Here is a 9,902-nt window from a genome sequence, read left to right as displayed (position 1 = left end):
GTGTTAGTGAAAAATATACGTCTAAGAGACGTAAAAGCACTGAGCAAGTAAACACTCCCAACATTCCATGAAAACTCATGAAGCGTTTCATGATTTCATCTCGGAAAGAAACAGAAAGCAAGGGCACTACAGCACACCCAGTCTGATGTGCATATTTTCTGTTTTAGTAAGAATACAGGATAGCTCTCCAAAAGGACACCATCAAATTCCCCAAAACACAAGATTTGTTGATGAATTCTTTAAAAGCCCTAGATTTCTAGCAAAGGCTATATGGTTTGTAGCAGGACAAGCTCCTCCTAACCCAGACAAGAAAGGGTGAAAGAATAAGCCATCACTGTGGCAGTCTCACACCTGGGAGGGTGGTGGGCCTGCAGAGAGGTATAAAAGTGAGCAGGGAAAGGGAAGTCTGTAGTTTGGTTTTTGCAGGGGGAGAGGAGCTGTTGTAGCCCACCAAGAAAAAGAACCTGTATCGGGCTAAAGGTAAGAAATGAGCAACCTGGGTTATTCCCAACATTTGTAATTTATAAGGCTGGGGATGTGGAAGAGCATGCCGTACAGAACCACGGCTGGGCTGTGGTGACGAGCTGCTCTTCCCCACTTGGCTGGTAACACGAGTTACTTGCTCTGCTGCCACTACCTACTGTGCGTGGCAAAAAATACCCAGGCGAAGAAAATGCCTTAGGATACCTGCATACTGTTGTCTTCCTAAAGTTCTGACAAGTGGGTGACTTTCTTTTGCCTCCTACAAAACCAAGCTCAGTAAACCCTGCAGCAAGCTACCCAGTAGTCAGAGGTTGGGATGCATTCGCTTAAGAGCTCCTGGGTTACATCTCTTTTTCTGCCTCTTGCAGTTTATTGCTTTCTCCTCTCTCATGTGCTGTGAGTACTCTTAATTACACTGGTATTTGCAGCAACCTTTGTGTATCTGTTAATGCACAAAGAAAAAGCAGAATTTGCAGGGAAAGACAGGATAACCTCAGGAACACATGGATAAGCGTCGTGACAAACAAGCTTTTCAGGTGGGTCTGAAATGGTCCCAGGGAATGGGAAGCTATATATGGATTTGTGGCTAAATTAGTCTCAGCTGAAACGGTTAAAGTTAATAACCAACTTCTTAGTTAAGTAATTGGTATCTCTGGAACAAAGAAGGATTAGCAGAAAGTTAGGTTGGATTAATAACTTAACATTTCTATCATTTTAGTCTCTCACAGAAGAATATTCTTAGCCAAAGCCTAATGACTGGCTGGTCTGTTAATAAGCTCCTGATGGGAATCAACTAGTGACCAACACTGGCATTACAGGCAAGCAACATTTTTGGCTCTAAGCTTCCTCTAACGGCAATTCCATCCCTGCACCCTTCCAGCCTCCCTCCTGAAGGCACTTCTCAGCAGGAGGGACACGGAGTGTCCATGCACAGCACATAGCACGTAGTGGAACGTAGCACGTTCATGACGTCCTGGCAAATGCACCCAGGCAGAACAAAATGAGGCATCTTTCTACCTTCTAGATGAGTATTATTTCTTTTACAACTGATTTTCCTAGATACTTTTCCACTGTAGGCCGTCACCTTGACACCCGCATCCTGTTCCTATCCCCTTCACGGTAAGCGCACAATATAAAACCTTAATTCCGGTAACTTCACTTCCTCGGTGGAAGAATCCACCTTCCAGGCACAGGCAGCTCTTCAGACTATTCCCCGTGGTGCCTTTCAAAGCTGTTTCCTGGCAGTGGTTTACCCTTCCTGTACAACTGAAATCTTCCATTTAGAAGCATTTCTCTAGTTCTTCCAGCAGTGGGAAAAAGTTGAACAGCAGAAAATCTTGCTGACTATGCTAATTTGAAATATATGGTTCAGAGAGCTTCTAAAAAAATTTGTTATATTCTGAATTTATGAAGCAGCTGTCAATTTCCCTTAAACAAAAGAACGTGTAAACAGACATACAGCTCTGAAAAGATTTGGTGTTGCTGGCAGGCCCAAGTGGCTTGTTTGGCAAGGGAAGGAAGACAAAAAGGGAGGGTAAATACTGGTTATCGCATATAGCCTCGGTGTGGTATCTTCATATTTTACATCAAAAATTATAGGATGGGTGTATATACACACACAAACACATGGTGTTCTATCTTCTGGCTCCTGACATGTCCTTTTTCACAAAGGGACACTTGAATACGAGGCCACTCAGATCCCTGCATATGCCACGTCTTTCACTTTATTTTCACTTTGAGTTTTCAAACTAAATACCAATATATACATCCATGACGCATTTTACACACAGACTCGTTTTAGGTGCTTGCTTTTAAAACCACCAAAAAATAGGCATTGGTCAATTTAGAACATAAAAGCAGACCATCAAGTAACTAACAACTGCTAGTATAATTGATATTTTCCACCGCATTTTCAAAGTTTGCATCACTTCACATCACTAGACTTTGAGATCTTTAACCAGGTTGTTAGCGGGAGGATTTCTGCCTTAATGAATACAAGGAAACAAAATTGATAACACAGCAGCAAGCGGGTTTCTGATTTTGCTGACACGATTGGCATAGCATCAAGTTCTACAGTAACTCTGTTTCTCAAGCCAAGTCTCAGCACCTCTTACTAACCAAAAATACTCAAGGCAAACTACGTTCTAAAAAGTGGATCAACACTGAACAGGCCTGCTGTCTAGTAATGTGGTAGCACAGAAGGAGACCTATGAACTTTCTCTACTCTACAACGGCCTTAAGCCCTTACCTTAAGGGACCACCTAAGCTTTCTGCTGACAAACACATGGCCACAAAAACCACCAATTTAAAAGGGTCAGGAGGCTCACAGATGGCTTTGGAAAAGCGCAGGCGACCTCACAAAATGCCATTCCCAGGTGTTCCTCTCCTGCAAGCAACCAGACTCTTAATAACGTGGTTTGGTTGAGCTAAGCACAGATCCACAGTTGGTCTTCAGGCCTCCCACAGAGAGGTGCAGTGTTTAAGTACCGTAACCAACCCATTGAATAAAGCCAAGAAACACAGCTCCAAGCCAAGAGCTTGGGATAGGCAAGAAATTGGGTTTCTATTTATGGTGCCAGGCTGGGAGAGACAGAATGGGAGAAGACTTCAGAGTCAGTGACAAAATTGCATCATGAACAGCTCACGAAGTATAAAAAGAAATGTTTCAAGCCAAGCTGGTAGCACTGTCTTGTCTCAATTATCAATATATATCTGAAATAGAAAAGGTTAGTAAAAGTGATCTTTGATATCGGAGAGAAATACATGGAGAAACTCAAAAGCTCTCTGTACACCTCACCTCTTAGGAGCAGACTTGTTTTGCAACATGAACTGCTGCACATGATACACTTACTTAATGGTTGAAGCAGTGGGTCTTCACCTAGAAGATGTGCTTTTGGCTAGCTTGATATAAAAATCCAAAGGAAGACAAGGCTTGGGTTTTTGTTCTTAGTGAATTTTAACTGGTAGAAGGAGACAAATTGATCTCAATTAATTTAGCTACACCAAGGTATGAAGACACTGTCTGTCTACCCGAACATTACAAGAGGTTAGTTTCATTAAGAGGTTTTTTTTTTAAAAAAAGACAAGGAAATCAATGCCAATAGAAGAAACTGACTGTCTTTGGCTTCACCAGTTCCAGTTACCCTCTCCCTTGGTTATTAATGCTATCAAACAAAGGTGTCCTTCAGCCTGTTTCTTTGCTCAGCTATCAATGACATGTATATTGTTTCTCCCAATATCAAGCTAATGCAGCACTTCGCTATTTTTTTCCTCAACTTGTTTTTGCTAGAGAATTTTCTTTTTGGTGCAGAATCCTGTATGAAATAAATCAAGCACAAGCTCTAAAGTATCCATTTGAAAAATCTTCATTCCTTCCTTGTTGAATGCAAGATGCATAAATCTCTTCACAGGTGAACAGCTGTAGAGGCTGTGACTGAACCTTCTACTGAAGCGTTTGGTAGCATTGCTGTTTTAAGAGAGAATTTCAAAGCAGATGAATTACTGATCATCTTCAGTATAAGCACTGCTAACTCAACAGGCTGCCTCTTGTTACCTCTAAGATGTGTTCTCATACAACTCTGGCAAGAATGTGAGGCTGGGATAAATGCAGCTAGCAAGATGACACAGGTTTGCAGACGTGTTTAAAAAACACTTGAGAGTGAAGAATTTGCATGAGCCCACGAGAGCTGGCCCTAACAGTTACCAAAAGGTGAAATGGATGTTTCTTGTCACAGGGCCTGGGAATGGTCAGAAGCACCAGAATTTACTCAAACTACGAATCTGATTTCTGGGTGAGGCACCAAAACCTAACAGCACAACAGATTGCAAGGAAACCACTTTCCTGATGTGAAAGAGAGATTTTAACGCAATTAAAATTATACATAAGAAGCATTTTAGAACAAAAAGCTAAACTCTTTGTGAAATCCTGAATATCCAAGTGTTTGTTACCTTAATTACTAAACATTTGTTCAGCTCCTGTAAAGCCAGTCAGCTTTGCAATTGCTAGTGTCTAGCAACAATCAGAGAGACCGCCAACCTGGGATGCTCTGTATCACATACCTCTTTCCATTGCGTTACAAAGTTCCAGTCTTTGTTCCTCTGAGTCCTGCCTACAGTGGACAGGAACTACTCCCATGACGACAGTTTGGGGGAAAGGAGTGTTATGAAGGGACACCCTTTCCAAAGACTTAAAGACAACTGGGAAACTGCAAACTGATCAAAAGCCTGTTAGACGTTCTTCCCCATGGTAAGTTCCAGTAAACCTCTCCAGTGTGAAGGTTAAGGAGGATTAGGTCACTCAGTCCTTCTCCAGGAAAGGTGGGATGGCCAAAAATTACGACAGCTTACAACAAGTCATTTAGCACTTTTCTGAATCGGTACTTTGGGAGGGAAGTTGCTTCATGTGGGTTACGCTTCACTCCCAACAGAATTCCTGAGGAGTCGTTAATAGCGCCCAGATCAACGTCAAGATATTATCTGCTTCTAAGCAAATCAAACGACTACTTACTCACAGCAGTAAGAGAAACATTTGAAGAGCTCTTCTGCAAAAGGACAACTTGAAAAATCATGGCTCAGCCGACCTCTAAGCAAGCCATTAACAAAATCTAGCTGGTGAGAGGTTTATTTTGCAGACGTAGAGCACCAGCCGGTCAGGCCTTTGAGCTGATATGGCATCAATGTCCCAGCTGCTTTCCAAGTGACATAATACAAGTCTTACAGCATTAGGTACTCTTCTTAGACTCAGCACCTGGAACAATGACCACACTATATTGTTTCTCAGATAGCTTTTTGAAATTTATTTTCAGCCTTTGTAGTATAGAGGGAAAACTTGGAACAAGAGTGTAGAGACTAACTTACTCACTTATAATGTCAGGAGTGAAAGAAAATGTCAATTTAACAGCCCAGATTTGAGCTGTTGTCCCAATTTGAGGCCCAAGTAATTATTTTTGCAAGTGCCTTGGACAGGCAGCACTGCTTACCTTTTGGAGGGTATTCGGAGGGCGGAGCTCGCCAGGTGAGCTGACACAGCTTCAGTTTCCAGTACATGAGTTTAATTTTTTTAAACGGAATTCCAAAATGCTTCTTAGCACAGATGCGACTTCTCAGTTCCATCCACCCACACTGAATATGTAGCAACTGCCAAAGCTGCACAGTACTTGTGTTTTTAAAAAAATACCTCTAACTAAAAATAAATCTCAAAACTGTCAACCTCATTTGTCAGCAACCAACACGCTGCTGAAGCCATTGTCCACAGCCGTTTTCTTCTCTGGAACAAAGATGGGGCTTCCTTTTAAAAACATTTACTTCACTTGCCTAAAACACTCTTGTGATCGTGCCTCCTTCGAAATATACTTGTCTTAGAAAATAAACCATTGCCTCCTTTCCTCCAAGAAAAGCAGAGCTTTAGCACAAATACTTGCCCAAAAATTGCATGCTGTCTTGTTAACTTCAGAACCGGGGAAAACTCTTAACTCTTGTTGGGAGATCCTCAGAGCCTGACGTTCAGCTGAGGGAGTTTTAGCTGTCTCGCTCCTTCCCAGCCTGACTTACTTTTGTGGGAGGCAGCAGGAACGTGCGTGTATGAAGTCAGAGAACCGCATCCATCGTGCTAAACTTAGCTGCTGGCCACTGTGCCGCTTCCTGTTGGCGAAACCCAGACACTTGTCATTGGCTCCCCTGGCCAGACAAGGGGCTCCATTCAGCAGTGCCGTTCCCGACAGCTGCCCAATAACCAGCGTAACACGAGCCTCAGCCGCAGCAGAAAGAGAATTCCAAGCTCAGCACTGACCGCTTTGCAGCTTCAGGTCGTGTCGCGACATTTGCTGTTTCAAATCCGACAGCGGTGTTTAGCCATCGCGTGGCCGAGTCTGGTATTAAGACAAGAACGTACTCACTGAAATAGGGGTTTTGGAAAATCCTTTATGGGTCATGGCAGAAGTAATGCAGCTTTGAACGAAAAGAAACTACAGTGAGACTGAGCAAGTTCAGGACTCCTGAAAGTAACCAAAGCTACAAAAAAGCAACTGTTTGACTTGCTGGTATAAGAATAGAATCAGTTTAATTGAAAATAAGGATAGCTAGAAATGAAGAGACAGAGATTACAAGTAAGTTAGGTGGATCTGGATTGAAGATGTTTATACAATTTAGTAGGTTTGTGATGGAGCTTATCCAGTAGGGGTGGTATTTTTGGACAGAATAATAGAAGAAACGACGTTTTAAAAATAATTGAAGAGAGTAAGGCTAGTCAATATATTCAAACTGAAGACATTTTATGTAGCTAAGATACAAACAAGCATTTTCTATGCAACTGCTACTATAGCAGCATCTACTGTGAAGTTAGGCATTGAGATTATTTGTTTTTTCTTTTCAGGAAGTACAAGCCCTACTTGACTGTTAATATCAAACCTATAGAACATTTAAAGGAAGCATGATCAGGAAAAACAAGTCCTGCCTTTCGGATTTAGCAGAATGCTTAAGAATGTCAAAAGCAAGTCAGCTAGCTGACAACTAGGATTCTTTGGGCACGTAACAACACCCATCTCGGGTCGCTTACAGCCCAGCATCCTGCTGTCACCTTTGCCAACAGAAGTTGCCTGGTGAAAGGGTAACGGTATTATTCCAGAATCTTTCCAAAGCCTCCAACATGCTGCAAATCAAGGTCTTTCTGAGCCAGAGCTTGGCATTGTTGTAGCTGAACTTCCTGGCACACTTCTTGTTTTGTTCGGTGGCTGTCTGAAATATGAGAACTAAACTCATCACGTAAACAAATATCCCGCTGCAGCGCTATCAATAGCTCAGCTGCACGCCGTAGCATAAAGAACAGGCTCTCGTTTGTTTTGAACACGACATCTGCTAGTTTCACTCGATGATCCTCACTCTCTACAGTGGCAAATTCTGAACAGTCACTACCTGATGGCACTTCCCCTGCCACTTGTGACTTTACAGTCCTTTACATTATCCTACCTCAGCTACCTCTCTTCCAGGATGAAGAATTTGTCTTAGGCAGCCCAGGGTTGTTGTCATCTTTGGGCACCCCTTCCTTTGAGAGGTTTCTAGCCCCACCATACACCCATCCAGATAACCAGATCAGAATTATACGCAGTATTCAAACCACAGCTTTGTACAGTGGCAGAACTATCTATTTTTCTACTCCTAATGCTCCGCTTTCTGGACTAGAATTCTAAAGGTTGTCATGATACTGTCTTATTACAACTTTGAGATTTATTTCTATTGTTGTAGCTGTCCGCTCAGAGCTAAATATCTCACATGCAAAGCTAGAAGCATTTTCCTCTGTATAGCACCTTCCACGTGTATACACCAAGACTTGTATCACTTCTTCAACTTGCAACCTCCTGCAATTCTTCCATCAACTTTTGTCTCTACTGTCTTTAATAATTTACTATAATTAGCAGCTTTACCATCTTGTGATTTGCTTTCTTCCTCTTCACACCGTTTGTCATGGTCTGATAGCAGGTGAACTGAAGAAAAGTTAGGAAGTTGAATAAAAAACATTTTCTTTATTTGATAACTGTTTCTTTTCTAGCATATTTCCACTAGAAAAAAACCCAAACACGTGTTTTCCAGCAAGTTATATACCATAATCAGTGCTTGGTACAGCATATGATCTGCTTGGGTCATCAGATACTGCTATCCTACAGTGAGGAGCATTTAAAAAATATAAATAAAAATTACTTTGCAAGGGAAACCACTAAACTAGAAGACTGGTTAAAGAAGGTACAATATTGGCTCTGGGGAGAAATCTTGCAGGTGATGGGAAACTCTGAGTGTACCTCCATGCAAACAGAGGAGAAACACCCTGTAGATGATGTTTTTTCTACGAATTTGTTTTTCAGAGCAGTAAAGAAAAAGCAAAGAAAATACATCAGCATGGAAACGAGTGACTTAATTCACCAGAAACATCAGGCCAAACCTTTTGACCAGGTTAAAGATTGCCATTTCACAAACCTGAAACTGCATGGAAAATGTTTAGATCAACCTTAAATTCATAGAATTATAGACTGGCCTAGGTTGGAAGGGCCCTTAGAGATCATCTAGTCCAACCCCCCTGTTGTGGGCAGGGACGCCACCTCTCGACTAGACCAGGCAACACATGGGGACTGAGCGGGAATCGAACCCGCAACCTCGGTGTCGGTCATTGCTGTCAGCACCGCACTCTGCCAGCAACGACAGAAACTGACCTAGAGACAGACAAACATCAAAAAGAAGGTATCTGCGATTCCAGATTTATCTAGTAATTTGTCGAAAGACAAATCCCCACAGGAGCCAAGATCTATTGCCAATTTATGATGCTAAGCTGAACACTTATCAGTTTGTTTTCCTATAACACTGCAAACATTCCTCCTCATGCTGGGGAAATATGGAAGGGGAAAATGGATGTATATAGGATCATGAAGGGTCCTGAGGCAATCCTAACTAATTGGTACCATAAAATCTTCTATTCACCGGGAGTAAGTAGAGAAAGATACTCCTGCCCCAATTTTAACCAAACTGAGTCCTCCTCTGCACAACAGATGAAAATGAGAATGACAGGCTTTGAATAGAAATGCAGAATGCCTTCTACAACAGATCCAGCAACTACGAAAATGAAAAACAAAGATTTTGTTTTGTCGCTCACTTGCCACGCAGTTACTTCACTTATTTTTTCCCATTCGGAAAGTGAAACAACAACTTGGTGTTGACACAGCAAGGGAATAAGACCCACAGGCAATTATTTAAAGAGCCTTCCTCCCACTTAATACTGACGAAACTGTCTGAGAAATCTCTTCCACTGCCAGTATTTGTGGTGGTACCACTGGGATACTCGGTGGATTGGTCAGTATATTGTCAGCTGTTTTTAACTGAAGGCTACTCTATCGCTGCTTCTGCCTTTGGGTGCTGCCTCCCCCAACGCTTCGCTTACTCTCTATTTACTATATACATATATATATATATATAAAAATATATACATATATATATATTCTGAGGGAGGAAGGAAGAGGGAAAAGGCTGGAAATTCCCAGTGGGAGGTCTAACATTACGGCTCACTCAGCACTTTGTTTCCTCTCCCTCTGTGAAAAGCTGGCGAGCTCCTAAACTGCACCTACCTACACCACCGGTTTTGTGGATTTTGCTGTGGATAGCAACGTACTCTTCTACAGAACTAAGGAGTGATGTGCGTATCACAAATTTGGGAGGATGCATCAACATTACCTTGCCTTTTCTGGCACTGGTAAAGATGTATTCCACCTGCAGTGACAGGCAGAAATGCACAGAAGCTGCCATTCATGTTGATAAGCGTTATGACTGATACGTGACGTGTGTGAACAAGACAAAAATATGTCTTCTGAGTCATACAAATTGGAGAAATTGAGCCATTCATACAACTCATACGAGTACTTGCAGCACACAGAAGGAATGGT

The sequence above is a fragment of the Apaloderma vittatum genome, unplaced genomic scaffold (assembly GCF_000703405.1).
Source record: "Apaloderma vittatum isolate BGI_N311 unplaced genomic scaffold, ASM70340v1 scaffold15783, whole genome shotgun sequence".
Lineage (NCBI taxonomy): Eukaryota > Metazoa > Chordata > Aves > Trogoniformes > Trogonidae > Apaloderma > Apaloderma vittatum.
Note: the sequence above shows the minus strand (reverse complement) of the source record.